Here is a 16,811-nt window from a genome sequence, read left to right as displayed (position 1 = left end):
TGTGGAAAGACGAGGCACATACAAATACTATGATAAAAAGCTTTTTTTGTCATTCAACATTTATTATTAGTATACCAGCTAACCACGGTGCCTGGGTGGCTCAGTTAAGCGGACAACTCTTAGTTTCGGCTCAGGTCACGATCTCAAGATCCTGGGAATCAAGCCCCAGGTCAGGCTCTGTGCTCAGCGTGGAGGGAGTGTGCTTCAGATTCTCTCTACCTCTTCCTCCAGCTCATGCATGCACATTCTCTCTCTCTCTCTCTCAAATAAATAAATCTTTTTTTAAAATACCAGCTAACAAAAAAATAAAAATAAAAAAAAAAAACCAGCTAACATACACCAGGGACTAACTAACTCTGTGCCAGACTAAAGTTGCCAGATTTGGCAAATAATTTAAATATAAGACACCCAGTTAAATTAGAATTTCAAGTAAATAAATAATTTTTCTTAGCATAGGTAAGTCCCATGTAATCTGGGTGTCTTGCATTTTATCCAAACCAGGTCACATTCTCTAATTCTCACACCAACCCTGCGGGACATTATTACTAACATGCCCCTTTACAGATGAGGAAACAGGCACAAGAGGGATAAGTAACCTGTCAGAGCTCACACTGCTGCCAAGTGGCCAAGTCAAGGCTAGATCCTGAGCACCTGGAGCTTCGGGTCAGTCTGCTAATCACCACCTTCTCTTGTATCCCAACAAATGTCCATAAGTGGTAGGCATGGGTCTGGGCTCTGAGACCCCAGAGGGAAAGATCAGCTCTGGCTGGCGGGGGGGGGGGGGGGGGGGGGGCGGGGGGGGGGGGAAGATCCAGAAAAGCTTCCCAGAGGAGGGACAGGAAAGGAGGCGGGACACAAAGTGGACAGAGTCCTGGGGGAGGCAAGTCAGAGAAGAGAGAGCAACTCAGACTCCAACTGCCAGCCCATTCTCAGCTGTGCCCCAGCTCTCTGAGCCTTGACTCTGGTGCTCCATAAAATGGGCACAGCACAGACCCACAGTGTCTCATCTAAACTCCTGGAAGTTGGGACGCCTGGGTGGCTCAGCAGTTGAGCATCTGCCTTAGGCTCAGAGCCTGATCCTGGAGTCCCAGAATCGAGTCCCACATAGGGCTCCCTGCATGGAGCTGCTTCTCCCTCTGCTTCTCTCTGTGTGTGTATGTGTGTGTCTCATGAATAAATAAAATAAAATAAAATAAAATCTTTTTTAGGGGTCCCTGGGTGGCTCAGCAGTTTAGTGCCTGCCTTTGGCCCAGGGCGTGATCCTGGAGTCCTGGGATTGAATCCCACATCAGGCTTCCTGTATGGGGCTTGCTTCTCCCTCTGCTTCTCTGTGTGTGTGTGTGTGTCTCTCATGAATAAATAAATAAAAATCCTTTAAAAAAATAAATAAAATAAAATCTTTTTTTAAAAATTAAAAAAATAAACATAAACTTCTGGAAGTCCAATGGGTTTTGGAATCTGGATTTTTTCTGGTTTTATTTTTAATATTTTATTTATTTATTCATGAGAGACACAGAGAGGCAGGGGGAGAAGAAGTAGGCTCCCCACGGGGAACCCGATGTGGGGACTCGATTCCAGGACCCCGGGATCACGACCTGAGCCAAAGGCAGATAGATGCTCAACCACTGAGCCACCCAGGTGCCCCATTCTCTGGTTTTAGAAAGGAAAATCAGTGCATCGATTGTATATTATGTAGCTCCTCCAGGGGACCTGGGACAGCATCTTGTACTCAGGTGCATTTCCGCAGTAAAATCTGTAAGCACCACGTTCTGTGGGATAAATAAGGACTGCAACCTAGTCACATGTCCTTTCGGGTCAGGTTTTGCCATCCTGTAAATCTGGCTTTCAGGCATTTCGGGATTCTTGAACTGGGGACAAGGGAGAAGAAGGCACCCATCCTCTCCAGGGCCGGTGGGTCGTCCCCCTCCCCTCCCGCCACCCCACCCCCACCGCCCTGCAGAAAGGGCGCTGGTCCCCAGGCTTCCCCTGCGCTCCTTCCCGAGCCGCCTACGAGGGGCCGGGAGGAGCCCGGCGCTGGCTGGTGCGCGCGGAGGCGGCTCCAGAGTTTCCAAATAGGAAAAGCGGCTGCGGGCCCGGGACGCGGCGGGGCGTTCCCCGGCTGCCTGCGCCCTGAGTCACCCGGTAGGCAGCAGGCGGCGCAGGAATGCGGCGGGGGCCCGGCGCCCCGGGGGCGGGGGGTTGCGCGGCGAGGGCACAGCAGCGCTCAGCCTCCGGGGACTAAGCGACACCCGCCCTGCGGACCCCTGGGGTACGCGCGCTGCCCTGCGCTGCAGAGAGGACGCGCCCCCACCCGCCCCGCTCGGCCCTCCCCGCCAGCGCTCCTCCTCGAAGGGCGCCCTTGCTCTCTGGGCCTCCGAAGGAGATGTGGGGAGAAATAGTACAACTTCCTAGTCTCTTTCTTTGTATTTCATCCTTTAAAAATTTTCTTTCAAACATGTAGTATATTCACATATTCTAGGTATTCACATATTCTAAGTATCTTTCTCACCTGAGAAAGGTAGATACCAGGGTCTCCAAGAAAGATTTGTACACCCATCTGGGTAGAAGCATTATTCTCAGTATCCAAAAGGTGAAAGCACAGGGGTCCATGGAGAAATGAAAGAATAAACAAAATGTGGTATATATAAAATGCGGTGGAATATTATTCAACCTTAAAAAGGAAGAAAATTAAAAAAAAAAAAAAGGAAGCAAATTCTGACACCTGCTGCAGGATGGATGAACCTCGAGGACATTATGCTCAGTGAGAGTATTCGGTGACATAGAGGCAGATGTTGGAGGATTCCACTTCTAGAAAGTGACTAGAGTGGGGACACTGGTGTTTAGTGGGCACAGAGCTCTGGCTTGGAAAGGTGGGTGACTCCTAGAGGGGGAGAGCGGGAGGACTACACAGCAGTGTGAATGTGCAGGATGTCGCTGAGCGGGATACCTCAGAAGGGTTAAGATGGTAAACTTCAAGCTATATGTGTTTTACTACAAATTTTTTTCAGAAAAGAAGAAGAATGTAAAGGTGCAAAAGTCAGTCCTCTACCTCCTGTCCAGCAGCCATGCAGTTCCTTACCCCAAGCCCCCTAATGTCACCATCAGTTTTGTGTATCCTTCCAGAGAGAAGCTATACATATACAAGCAAGTCCATCTGACATGCATCCTATAAATGTGTAAGTATAAACATGAATACAACATATCTATGCACACTTTTTCTTTTTTAAAAAGTGTAGACAGCAGCATACTCACACTTTACCTTTTCCACTTTCTATACAGATGAACTTCCTCATTTTGCTTTTTTTTTTTTTTTAATGGCTAAAAAAAAAAAATTGGCTATGGGGTGCCTGGGTGGTTAAGCCTTGAAGTCTGCTTGGGATTCTCTCCCTCTGCCTCTCTCCGCTGCACACACACTCTCTAACTACATACATACATACATACATACATACAATCTTTTTATTTTTTTAAAGACTGTATGTATTTATTTGAGAGAGAGAGAATGAGCAGTAGAGGGGCAGAGTGAGAACAGGCTCCCCACTGAGCAGGGAGACAGATGTGGGAATTGATTCCAGGACTCCAGGATCATGACCTGAGCCAAAGGCAGATGCTTAACCAACTGAGCCATCCAGGTGCCCCAAAGACAATCTTTTTTTAAAAAATGGCTTCACTGTGCTCACTTTAGGAGCACATATACTAAAAACAGCTTTGCCGATAGAATTTGCACAAAACTCACCCACTGTAAGTATACTGTACAATGATTTTTAGTAAACTTACAGAATTGTGCAGTTTTGAGTATAATCGATTTTCAAATACTTCCATCATCCCTAAAGTTCCTTTGGGTCCTTTAAAGTTTAATCCTCACCCCCACCCCTCACCCCACTAACCATCGAGCTGCTTCCTCTCACTATGGCTTGCCTTCTCTGGAAATTTCATATGGTCATTTGTGTCTGGTTTCTTTTACTAAACATCACGTCTTTGAGATTTATCCATGTGGTAGCATGTTTAATGAGTTTACTCCTGAGTAGTATTCCATTGTATGGGTATTTCACATTTTGTTTATCCACTCACAAACTGATGGATATTAGGATGTTCACAGGTTTTTTGTTGTTGTTTTTTTTTTTAAGGATTTTATTTATCTATTCATGAGAGACACACAGAGAGAGGCAGAGACCAAGCAGGGGGAGAAGCAGCCTCCATGCAGGGAGCCTGACGTAGGACTCGATTCCAGGACTCCAGGATCACACTCTGGGCTGAAGGCAGGGGCTAAACTGTGAGGCCACCTAGGGATCCCCTGTTCACAGGTTTTTATAATGTGAATGATGCTGCTATGAGCACTCGCAGACAAGTCTTTGTGGTGCCCATGTTTTAATTCCTCTTGGGTGGATAGATACCTAGAAGCATTGCTGCGACACGTGATCAGTTTTTGTTTAACTTTTTAAAAAACTATGAAACTGCTTTCCAAAGCAGTGGCACCTATTTACATTCTCCCCAGTGGTGGATGACCATTCTAAATTGCCCACATCCTCGACAGCACTTGTTATGATCTTTTTGATTCTAGAGGGTGTGAAGGGGTATCGCATGTGGTTTTAATTTGCATTTCCCTGATAAAAATGAAACGGAGCATATTTGTGTGCTTATTGACCATTTGTATATCTTCTCCAATAAAATGTCTACTCAATCTTTTGTCCATTTTTTAAAAAAGATTTATTTATTTATTTATTTATTCGAGAGAGAGAGAAAAACGCATAGACACAGGCAGAGGAAGAAGCAGGCTCCATGCTGGGAGCCTGACACGGGACTCGATCCCAGGACTCCAGGATCACATCCTGGGCCAAAGGCAGGCGCTGAACCGCTGAGCCACCCAGGGACCCCTCTTTTGTCCATTTTTAACTTCAGTTGTCCTCTTATTGTTGAGTTACAAGACTTCATTCCTTTTTTAAAAAAGATTATTTATCTATTTATTCATGAGAGACAGAGATAGAGAGACAGAGATATAGGCAGAGGGAGAAGCAGGCTCCCTGCGTGGAGCCCAATGTGGGACTCTACCCCAGGACTCCAGGATCATGCCCTGAGCCAAAGGCAGGCACTCAACCACTGAGCCACCCAGGTGTCCCAGATTTTATTCTTTTTTATTTTTATTTTATTAGTTTTTAATTTTTTTTAAAATTTATGATAGTCACACAGAGGAGAGAGAGAGAGAGAGAGAGGCAGAGACACAGGCAGAGGGAGAAGCAGGCCCCATGCACTGGGAGCCTGACATGGGATTCGATCCCAGGTCTCCAGGATCGCGCCCTGGGCCAAAGGCAGGCGCTAAACCACTACGCCACCCAGGGATCCCAGATTTTATTCTTTTTTATAGCTCAGTTGTGTTCCGTTGTATGGATGAGGCATAATTCGTTTGTTTCTTATTGAAATCTCTTTAAAATTGTCATTTTATGTGTAATTTTATAAAAATATATATAATTTCACAGTGAGCATACTATATTAGTGTAATAGTATATGTTCCTGACATAAATAAGTAAATAAATACATTTGGGGGGATATAGCCTAAAATTATTTTCCTGAAAGGGTATCAGTAAAGTTTGGAGAGCCCTGGCCTGAGCCTTGATCCTCCTGCCGGCTGGCCTCACCTCATCCTTCAGGCCTGTTCCAGCCATCCTGAGCTTGCTTTGGATGCCCTCGGCCCCTGCACCCTGTCCTGGCCTCCCTTGGCCTGCGTCTGCCCAGCGACATGGCTTCACGCGCAGTCTAAGCTCAGTTGCTCCGAGGGACCAGACTCTGCTGGTCATTTCCTCTCCCCCTGGTTGGTTGGTTGGTTGGTTGGTTCCTTCATCTTCTTCATTTTGACCATCATCATCGCCACCATTTATTGCAGATGTACCTTATGCCCGGATCAAACATTTCATCCTCCGACCAAGCTCGTGAGGTGGAGCTTCTTTGTGGCATCTTGCTGAAGAGGAAGCAGAGGCTCAGGTGGGCTACATGTCTTGTCCTTAAGGGTTGGCAATGGAATTCAAGCACAGGTTGACTAACTCCAAAGCTCATACCTGTGGCTGGTCCATGACCCTACCCTGGAGGGATTTCCTCTGATTCTTGGCAGACATCTCGGAGTTATCTCTGATGAGGGCAGTGTCAGGGGAGGACCTGAGAAATGAGAACTGAGGGTAACCTGCTCATCCCAGGCCAGGGCAGCTGCGGAGCAGGTACTATTTGGGGCAGGACAGGGGTAAGGTAGGAGAGCCTGAGGTCCCCAGAGCGTGGGCACCTCTGCCCTCTTCCCACCCCAGCCTCAGGCTCAGCTCACAGGGTGGGAGAGAGGAGGTGAAGCCCAGAGTATGGGGGATGTAAGAGGTACTCGGGCTTTCTGAACTTTGTGAGGAAAAAGCTAAGCTCTATAATCACACTTGGTGCTTTCACTTTCCCTGTTTCTCAGTGAGCTTTTCTTTTTTTTTTTTTTTTAAGGTTTTATTTATTTATTCATGAGAGACAGAGAGAGAGAGAGAGAGAGGCAGAGACACAGGCAGAGGGAGAAGCAGGCCCCATGCAGGGAGCCCGAGGTGGGACACGATCCCAGGACTCCAAGGATCATGCCCTGGGTCAAAGGCAGGCGCCAAACTGCTGAGCCACCCAGGGATCCCCTCAGTGAGCTTTTCTATTGGAAAACTCTAGCCTTGTCTGAGCTGAACCAAAGGAGAAGGGATCTGTGGGCACCCAAGGGGATGGGGAAGGACAAGGGGTCAGGCCCCCTCTGACAAACAGTATCAGCTCTCAGGAGCTCACATCTGATGACTCCATCATTGGTTCCAGAAACATGCATGAATGCCTCCCTGGTGTTCAATCCATACCCCTTGACCTGGCATTCAAGCCTTTCCCTCTTTCAGCTTCAGCCTTTGCTCCTCTCTATGCTAACCCTCTGCCCAGAATCTTCTTTCTTCTCCAACTCCCCAGATCTAACATTCAAATGGCAGTCATCCTTCAAGGCCCAACCCAGATGCATCCTCTTCCATGAAGCCTTCCTTGATCCCCTTAACTAAAAATGATATCTCCAGGACACTTGGGTGGCTCAGTGATTGAGCATCTGCCTTCGGCTCAGGGTGTGATCCGGGAATCTGGAGATCATATCCCATATCAGGCTCCCTGCGGGGAGCCTGCTTCTCCATCTACCTGTCTCTGCCTCTCTCTGTGTGTCTCTCATGAATAAATAAATAAAATCTTTAAAAAAATAAAAATAAAAGAGACATCTCCTTCCTCTGAACTCCCACAGCCCCTGGTTCATACCTTTCAGAGGGCACATTTCATTGTTCTGTCAACAGTAGGCACTGTTACCCCACTCCTCATTCATCTTCCTTCAGATCATAGCACCCCAATCTTCCCCTAGATTTGGCATGTGATCCAGAAGAAGCTGACTGCACCCAAGTATCCAGAGAGGGGCCTATGACCCAGGCCTAGCAGCCAAAGCATCACATGTTCTCTTCAACACCCCCATCCCCATCCCCAACAGAGATTGGTTCAGGATCAGGCCTGGGACCCAGAGTCAGTTAAATCAGGGTTTTCCTGGTATGACCAGGAGATGGACCCATCTTTTCAGGTGAGACTGACAAACACAGAATATAGTCCTAGGAGAATGAAGCCAAAACAAAGAAAAGCAGAGCCAGGCAGATTGCATACAAGGCCTTGGAGTCAGCCGAGTCTGAAGCTGGATTTTTTTTTAGACATGGGGACAAAATACTCTTTTTTTGAGTTGGTTCAGTTTGATTAACTCAAAGCATGGACTTAAGGTAACAGAGAAGTTAGGGGGCTAACAAAAAGATAAAGATGTCAGCTTTGATAAACTTACTTTGAATTCTGCAATCAGAACATCTAAAGAGTCCATGTTAATTTTGGCACACACACACATCACACACATTATTTCAAAAAATAGTGTTTAAAAAGAAGATAGTATTTCAGGGGCACCTGGGTGGCTCAGTGGGTTGAACATCTGACTCTTGGTTTTGGCTCAGGTCCTGATCTCATGGGTCGTGTGATCAAGCCCTATATCAGGCTCCACGCTGAGCAGGAATCTTCTTGGGAAATTCTCTCCCTTTGCCCCTCCTCCTGCTTGCTCACTCTCGCTCTCTCCAAAATAAATAAATCTTTTATATTTTTTTAATTTTTTTAAAGATTTTTTTTAAGTTCTTTTTTTTTTTAAGATTTTATTTATTTATTCATGAGAGAGAGAGAGAGAGAGAGAGAAGAGACAGACACAGGCCAGAGGGAGAAGCAGGCTCCATGCAGGGAGCCTGACGTGGGACTCCATCCTGGGTCTTCAAGATCAGGTCCCGGGCTGAAGGCGGCGCTAAACCGCTGAGCCACTAGGACTGCCCCATAAATAAATCTTTTAAAAAATTAGCATTCCAGAAAATTACATTTGAATCTGAATCACTTTCAGAAGTGAGAAGCACACAACCTTTTCTATCTAGACATCCAGTTACTTATAACTAAAAAATCCCTGACTGTTATACTCCCCTGTGTTGTGATTTTTCCATAGCTAATGTCCTATTTGAGCCTATGGGATAGAAGTTCCTGGAAGGCAGGGCCACAGCCTCTTGGCTTTGTGCTCCCCCAGCACCCATACAGGGTCCTCCCCACAGAGACACTCGGAGATGAGCGTTTGAGAACTGTCTGGATGAGGAGTGAACACTCTCACTGTCCTGGCCCAGGCAGGAGCCAGCCCAGGGTCCTGAGACCCCCTCCTTCTCCCCAGGCCTGACCTGATAATGGGCAGCCCTACCCTGGGCTTCCTGCCTGCCACTCCCAGCCCATGGCTCCAGAGTCAGTGGGGGCCAGAAAGTGGTGATTGCCCAGATTGCAAGAGCTCTGCATCCACAGGGATACATCTAAAAGACAATATGAGGCTCAGAGACTTCCAGGCACTCTGGCCAGCATCTGGAGAGGAGCCAGTGGCATCTGGGCCTTAGTGTTTGGAAGCTTTGGGAGGGTGCGGTGTGTGGACACAGAGAAGCTGTGCCAAAAATGAGCAGCTTGGGAAAGAAGCAATAGGGAAAAGCCTAATGCCGTGTGGAAGAGGAAGCAGAGCAGGAGGCCAGACCCCAGGGGTCTCTGCTATGTGGGGGCTCAGAGAGACCTTCAGTACTCTCCCATCTGTTTCTGGTGGCTTGTCTTGGGGCAGTCCCCTCAGCCCCATGCTTACTCTGGGACTCTCATAACAACATGTCTGGTGTTCTCTGTTCTCAGTAGCCAAGTGGGTACAACAGTGATGTGTCTGGAATTCTGTTCTGGTATATTAGTCAGAAACAGCCATAGTGAGCTGCAGTAAAAAATTAATCTCTCAAAAAAAATTAATCTCTCAATCTCAGGGCTCTAGCACAACAGAGATGTGTCTCACTCACACAAGTCAGACAACTCTCCAGGTCAGCTGTCCTTTGTACAATGGCCTGCTGATCCAAGCTGCATCCTTCTAGGGGCTCCTCCCTTTCAAGCCATGGCCCCTATATTCACCACTAACAGGAAAAGAACAGGAGGGTCCAACATTTAAATGCTTTGGTCCAGAAATGACATATGTCCCTTCCATTCACAACCCACCGATCAGAGTTAGTCACATGACCACAAGGAAGGCAAGGAAGTGTGGAGGAGCACATGGCTAATCAGTGAGTACTGGGTGCCTCTGCCACACCGGGTGTCCCAGGGAATAGGGATACAGAGGCACAAGGAATTAGCCAACTTTGAAGTTGAATAATTAGGTTCAAACCCAGCCTCCATCAATAGTTAGCTCTGTGACCTTGGGAAAGTTCATTTCTCTGAGACTTACTTTTCTCATCTGTAGAACAGGGATCAAATAAAAGTCCCTACCTCATTAGACTGTTAAGAAGATTAATCAGATAGTGCTCATAAAAAGTGCTTAGCAATCCCTGGTACGTGGTAAGCACTAACAAATACAGGCTATTTAATTAGCCTCAATTTGCTTAGAAAAAGCTGAAGATGCTCAATATATGATTGAGGAGACTAGCTAAGACACCAGCAAAGCAGGGGACATCTGGTCCAAAACTGGCCATGCCCTAAGCCCAGAGCACCCTTGTCTCCTTCCCTCCCTTCTAGAAGGATCTATATGGACCTGCAGTGTGCGAGAGTTCTGTCCTCTTTCCCAAGGCACCTGTGTCTGAAGCCTTGGTGTTAGTTGTGAGGAGAAAGCCTTGGTCCTCAGTTGAGAGAATTTCAAACATTGTGAGCAGATGAGGAAGGGGGAGATCTGCTCCCAAATGTTGCTCCTGCTCCTGTTTTATGGCAAAAAGGGTGCTCAGAGAATGGAAGACCTCAGTGTGGATACTAAGATCCCTGAAAAGCTTCTTGGAAGCTGATTTAGCTTCTTGGAGTCAGATTTAGGCAAAGTGTCTAGAAGGAGGTGCAGGGGGTGGCTGAGTGAGGTGGAAAGCAACTTCTGAGACAGAGGAAAATCATGAGACATCCACACTTGGGAAGGGGTTTGTCAAATCCAAACAGCCCTCTACAGTTTATAGAACAAGCTCTCAAGGCTGGTTAAAACTCAGCAGGGCTCAGTGGCAGGGGCAGCAAAATCCAAATTCTTCTTTCCAGTGTCAAGTTGTCCCTGGGAAAGAGCTGCGGAGCCAGGAGCCACATTTTTCCAGGCTCCCTGTGTCGAACTGTGGCCCCACAATAGGTCCTTGCCAATGGAAAGTGAGCAAAAGTAAATAAAGGGTGTCACCTCTGTGCCAAGGCTTTCGCCAAGTGGTTATGCCTTCTGCAGGGTTTCCTTCCCCTCCTCCTAGATGGGTGCCAAGGATGACAGCTAGACCAGGGGATGGTAGGGCTTCAAAAATGCAAAAAGCCCGGTCTCTAAATTGTCTCTAAATCACTGCATTGGAGGAAAGCCACCCACAATCCCAGAACTACTGCTCAGAACTGGTATATTAGTAAGACGGAAGCAATGTATTTGGGGGTTTCATTGTTACAGAACTGACATTGTCTCAAAGCACGGTGGGTACACCTTTCCTGGAAGGGGCTTGAGGGGCATTGTGGAGAATACAGAGGGGTGACAGCCCCCTTTGGCACTGCCACTGCCCCCCAACATTCCTTTTGCCTAGCAACAGGGCTATCCCTGTGACTTCCTCCCCTCCCTCCTCTCACCCACCCTTCCTAATGGATGGGGGACAGAACCCAGGATGGGTGGAGCTTTGGTTTGTTCAGTTTCTGCTTCTTGAGAATCTTTCCTTAGAGCATGACGTGGAAGTTTTGGCCTTTGTGAGAGGTGTGGGCAGTTGCCTCTGTAACTGGGTGGGGTGACATGAAGAAATGGGGCTGGAGAAACCTTGAGGGTGGCAGTAGGTAGGGGAGAGCAGACAGCCAGCCCAGGAGTGTGGTGGTGATAGTTTGAGCCCAGTAAATCCTAGGTGCTTCTGCTTCCATGTCTTCCCTACAGGCTGAGCCAGCTGAGGACCAGAGGCCACCACAGCCTCTCATACAGAGGACAGAATGTACCACAGAGGGCCATGCTCCTCCCAGGCCAGGGTGGCAGCAGCGCCCCCTAGAGGGCTGGTTGGATTGAGGCAGCTCAGAAAGTTGGGGAAGGGAGAACAAGAACACTTTCCCAAGACCCCAGTTTTGGCACTGGCCTGCCCTTCCTCTCCTAAGAGGAAGTTGAGGAAGGCCTTCCCTTCTTGGGAACAGGAGAGGGAAAGGAAGCTGGCCTTCCATGCTTTATCGTGCATCTGACCTCCCTCCGGTCACATCAACGTGTTTGTCACTCCCTCAGCCCTTCTGCAGTTGCCTGCAAACAATGGCACCTCCCCCATCTCCATGTCCCAACATCTAGGACCTCCTGAAAGTCTGTCCTTCCTGTTACTGTTCTGGCTTCCAGCTCTGTTGCAATACTAGAAAATGAAATTTGAAAAATTTCATTTAACAACAGCATGAAAAAAAAAACAAAAAACAAACATGAAATACTTGGGAATAAGTTTCACAAAAGATGCATAAGACCTGTGCACTACAGGGTGGGGGGATGGGGTAACTGGTGACAGGCCTTAAGGAGAGCACGTGATGAGATGAGCACTGGATGTTATACTATATATAAGTTGGCAAATTGAATTTAAATAAAATATATTTTTAAAAACTGACATAAACTGGGAAAATAAAAAAATTTTAAAAAACCTATGCACTACAAAATATTGCTGAAAGAAATTTGAAATTCAAGAAGACCTAAGGAAATGGAGAAATATGTTCATGGATTGGCAAAACTCAGTATCAAGTATCAATATTGAGATGTCTATTCTCTCCAAAATGATCTACAGATGCAACCCAATTTCAATTATAATTCCAGCAGAGCAGATTCTTTTGTAGAAATTCACATGTTGACTCAAAAATTTTTATGGAAATGCAGAGGATCTGGAATATTCAAAGCTTCTTGAAAAAGAAGAAAATTAGAGAATTTACCCTACCTGACTTCATGATTTATTATAATGCTATAGTAATCGAGGCATTGTGGTATTATCACAATGACAAACAAATGGATCAATGGAATAGAAGAGAGAACCCAGAAATAGACCAACAATTAAACTAGTCATTTGATTTTTTTATACAATCACCAAAGCTTTTCAATGGAAAGGGGAAAGTTTTTTCAACAAATAGTGGTAGAACCAGCTATCCACATGGAAAAAAAAAAAACTTCGGGACACCTGGGTGGCTCAGAGGTTTGGCGCCTGTCTTCTGCCCAGGGCATGATCCTGGAGTCCCAGGATCAAGTCCCACATCAGGCTCCCTGCATGGAGCCTGCTTCTTCCTCTGCCTGTGTCTCTGCCTCTCTCTGTATGTCTCTCATGAATAAATGAAATCTAAGAAAGAAAGAAAGAAAGAAAGAAAGAAAGAAAGAAAGAAAGAAAGAAAGAAAGAAACATCAACTTCTCCTTCACATCATTCACAAAATAATGATAGACCTCAACCAAAAACTAAAATCATAAAGCTTTTGAAAGAAGATATAGGAGAATATCTTTAAGACTTAGCAGTAAACAAAGATATCTTAAAATAGACTACAAAAAATAACTATATTTAAAAGATTGATACATTTTTCTTCATCAAAATAGAAAAACCTTCTGCTCAGGACTCCTGGGTGGCTCTGCGGTTGAGCATCTGCCTTTGGCTCAGGGTGTGATCCCAGGATCCATGATCGAGTCCCAGATTGGGCTTCCTGCAAGAAGCCTGCTTCTCCCTCTGCCTATGTCTCTGCCTCTCCCTCTCTGTGTCTCTCATGAATAAATATATAAATATTTTTTAAAAAGAAAATAAAAACCTTCTGCTCATCAAAATACACCATTAAGAAAATTATAGCAAGCCTCAGGCTAGAAGAAAATATTTGCAAAATATATCTGACAAAGGACGTGTATACAGAATATATAAAGAACCCCTACAACTCTGTAATAAAAAGATAGAGAACCCAATTCTTAAAATAGACAAAAGATTTGAATAAGACTTCACAAAGGAAATATACAGATGACCAAGAAGCACAGGAAAAAGTGCTTAACATTATTAGTCATTAGGAAAATGAAGAATAAAATCACAATGAGACACCAACATACACCTACCAAAATAGCAAAAATTAAAGACTGACAGCATCAAATGTTGGCACTGGAGTAATCAGAGCTCTCACACATTCCTGGAAGGAATGTAAAATGGTTCAACCACCTTGGATAAAGATCTGGTAGTTTCTTAAAACACAAACCATCTCAACAATTCTACTTCTAGGTATTCACCTAAAAGAAATGAAAGCATGTCCAAAAATATATATATATATATATGACCACAAGAATGTTCATTGCTAGAAACAGTTCTGATGACTATAAAATAAGAATAAATACTTTATTTTGGTATAATCATATAAGGGGATTTACTTAGCAATGAGAAGAATGAACTACCTATACATGCAATATTATGAATGAATCTCCCATTGGGCTAAAAGAACCTAGACACACAAGAGTACATATAATGCAATTTGACTTATACAAAGTCCTAGAATAGGCAAAACTAATCTCTGGTGAAAAAAATGAGAATAATGGTTACCTGGGTAGGGAGAGGAAGAGATTGGGAAGAAGCATAGGGGATTTTCTGGGGTGATGATGACATACTGTGCCTTGATAGGGATTGGAGTTACTACACAGCTGTGGGCATTTGTCCAAATTCACTCATCCTTGAGATTCGGGTATAATTAAGACCTGTGCATTTCTTGGATATAAATTTTACCTAAAAAGAGATAAACAAATACTGAACTCTCATTAATTATGTTCATCCTAAAGTGTTTCTGGGTAAAAGATACTGATGTCCACAACTTTCTTTGAAATGATTCAAAAAAGTTAAAGGATGGAAGGGTGGGTGGGTGGGTAGGTGGAGAGAGATGTATGGATACAAGATTCAGCAAACAGAGCAAAGTGTTAAACGTAGAATCTAATTGGTATATGAGCACGCACATAAAAATCTTTCAAATCTTCTGTATGTTTAACATTTTTCTTAATAAAATGTTTTTGGAGAAAAGAGCAAAACAAATTGTTTCCTGCTGTATCCTCAGGACCTAGAACAGTGTCAGAGCATGCAGTAGGTGCTCAATAAATGCTTATAGAAAGAAAGAAGAAAAGGCGAGGAGATAATGTCAAATAGGATACAAGAGCAATTCCTCAGGAGTACCCTCACTTTCCCACTTCCCCTTTTGTACCAAGTTCTCTTTTTCTTTATGACAGTTGGAAGAGTGTCACTATTCCTCTCCAAGACCATTGGCTCCATATGCTCCAGGTACCATCTCCTCCCAACTTATCAAGAACTGGACTCCTGAGAAATCCTACCCTTTCTACCACCAGCAATTCGTCCTCTGAATCAGGTCATTTGAAACTCCTCCTTGACTCCATGTGCACATCCAACTTCTGTGCCATTTTTTTGGTCCAGTGGTTCTGTTGATATGCTGTATTACGTTCATTGATTTTTGGATGGTAAACCAACCTCACATGTCTGGGATAAATCCCACTTGATCATGGTATCTAATCCTTCTGATATGTTGCTGGGTTTGATTTGCTAGTGTGTTGTGGAGGATTTTTATATCTCTAGTCATTATTTTTATTGATCTCTATTTTTTTCTTCTTGTACTGAATTTTGCTTGGTTTTGTTATCAGGGTAACAATGGCCCCATAGAACGAGTTGGGAAGTGTGTAGTTTCTTTCTGACTAATCTTTTGCTCAAGTTTATCTCTTGATCTTTACAACACTCTGAGAAAAAGCCAAGGCCAAGGAAGGTTTAGCTGGGGTTCTCGACTTGAGCACACAACACAATTAACTGGGAACTTGTTCAAAGCAGATTCTTGGGTTTGGGCTCCAGAGATTCTGACTCAGAAAGTCTGCAGCAAGGCTGGGGATTCTGTATTGGCAACAAGCACCCCCGAGAGATTCTGGGATGAGTGCCCTCTCGTTTCATTTTAAGAAACATTGACACAGCTAAGTAGCCACAGAGGATGGGCTAGAAAAGTAATGTTTCTTCATCCAGGAGTCTCAGAGCCTTCAGTGTGTTCCAGGGCTAAGGGGGAAGCTAGCTAGAGTATGAACTATCCCACAAACTTTTTTTTTTTTTTAAGATTTTATTTATTTGAGAGAGAGAGCATGAGCAGGGAGAGGGGTGGAGTAAAAGGGAGAAGCAGACTCCTCACTGAGCAGGGAGCCCAATACAACATGGAACTTGATCCTAGGATCTCAGGATCATGACCTGAGCAAAGGGCAGACGCTTAACTGACTGAACCACCCAGGTGTCCCTCCCAAACTTATTTGTCCACAAAATCTTTTTGTTTTAGAGGAGCACCTCACAGGATTTGGGAAACACTGCTCCCAACATTATTCAAATGTCCCTCTGAGCTCTCCTGGGGCCTTGTTCTAAGCACTCACTTTAGCCTGCTCTTTGGCTTGTATTTGCATAGCCATCAGTCAGAGGTCTGTTCAGGCAGGCCTCCATTAGGGTTACATGAGTTAGGGATTTGCCTCAATAACAATGTTTCAGGAGGTACCAACAAACTCAATCATCAAGATGTGTTACTATTTGGCAGCTAGGTCAACCAGCTGGCCCATCAGGCAGCCAGTGGATTACTAGAGGGTATAATAATAGTGCAGCAAGGGTAGAGTGACCACTGCAAGTGGGTCAGGATTCAGGGTCTGCCCAGGTGGGGTCCAGCCCTAGGGCAGCAGGACAGTCAAGCCAGACCCATTGTCTGTCTCCCCATGGACTGTGAACACCCCCCCCCCCAGTAGAGGGAAGTCTTCCTCACCTCTGAACCCCCAGTCTGAATCCACAGTGCCCAGAACACAGAAGTGTTCAACTCCCTCACACAGAGAACACAGGGTTAATGCCAAGTTCAATTACCTTCCAACCCCTACTTGAGTGTCTAACTCAGCACTAGGCACAAGGAGACGCAGCCAAAGCGTACTTTGAGGTGATTGAGTGGATTGCATCTAGAAAGCTTCCCTAGTATCTGAGCAGCCTTTGTGGTGATGCCTTGCTTTGGGGGGATGAGAGGGCTGGATGCCAGAGAATTTCTGGAAAAAGTCTGTCTTTTCCCAAATACCCTTCCTCTCTGTGTCCAACAGAGCTTGACCTCAAATGTGCAAGTTCTACTATTCAGAAAAAGTTGGGCTCGGGCCTGACTGGGCTGGTACTAGATGTTTGTGATTTGTGTAATCATTGTGGCCTGGTTGGGCTCTGTAGCTGAGAGGCCCTCAGACCTGAGCTTGGGAAAAAAAAAATCTGAATGCCAAAAGCAGTTGCCCTGGGACACTTTGCTG

At 45.4% G+C, this 16,811-nt stretch overlaps 1 long non-coding RNA gene across 1 annotated transcript; it reads left to right on the top strand.

Annotated features, from left to right (window-relative positions):
- The first annotated feature begins 1,819 nt into the window (after nt 1-1,819).
- On the top strand, nt 1,820-16,051 carry LOC140629727 (uncharacterized). Its single transcript, XR_012027533.1, has 4 exons — nt 1,820-1,911; nt 3,009-3,176; nt 5,876-5,973; nt 14,736-16,051. It is a non-coding gene; the product is annotated as an uncharacterized lncRNA (long non-coding RNA).
- Nucleotides 16,052-16,811: the final 760 nt, after the last annotated feature.

The sequence above is a fragment of the Canis lupus genome, unplaced genomic scaffold, assembly GCF_048164855.1.
Source record: "Canis lupus baileyi unplaced genomic scaffold, mCanLup2.hap1 Scaffold_102, whole genome shotgun sequence".
Classification (NCBI taxonomy): domain Eukaryota; kingdom Metazoa; phylum Chordata; class Mammalia; order Carnivora; family Canidae; genus Canis; species Canis lupus.
Note: the sequence above shows the minus strand (reverse complement) of the source record. Positions and strands in the feature narration are given on the sequence as shown.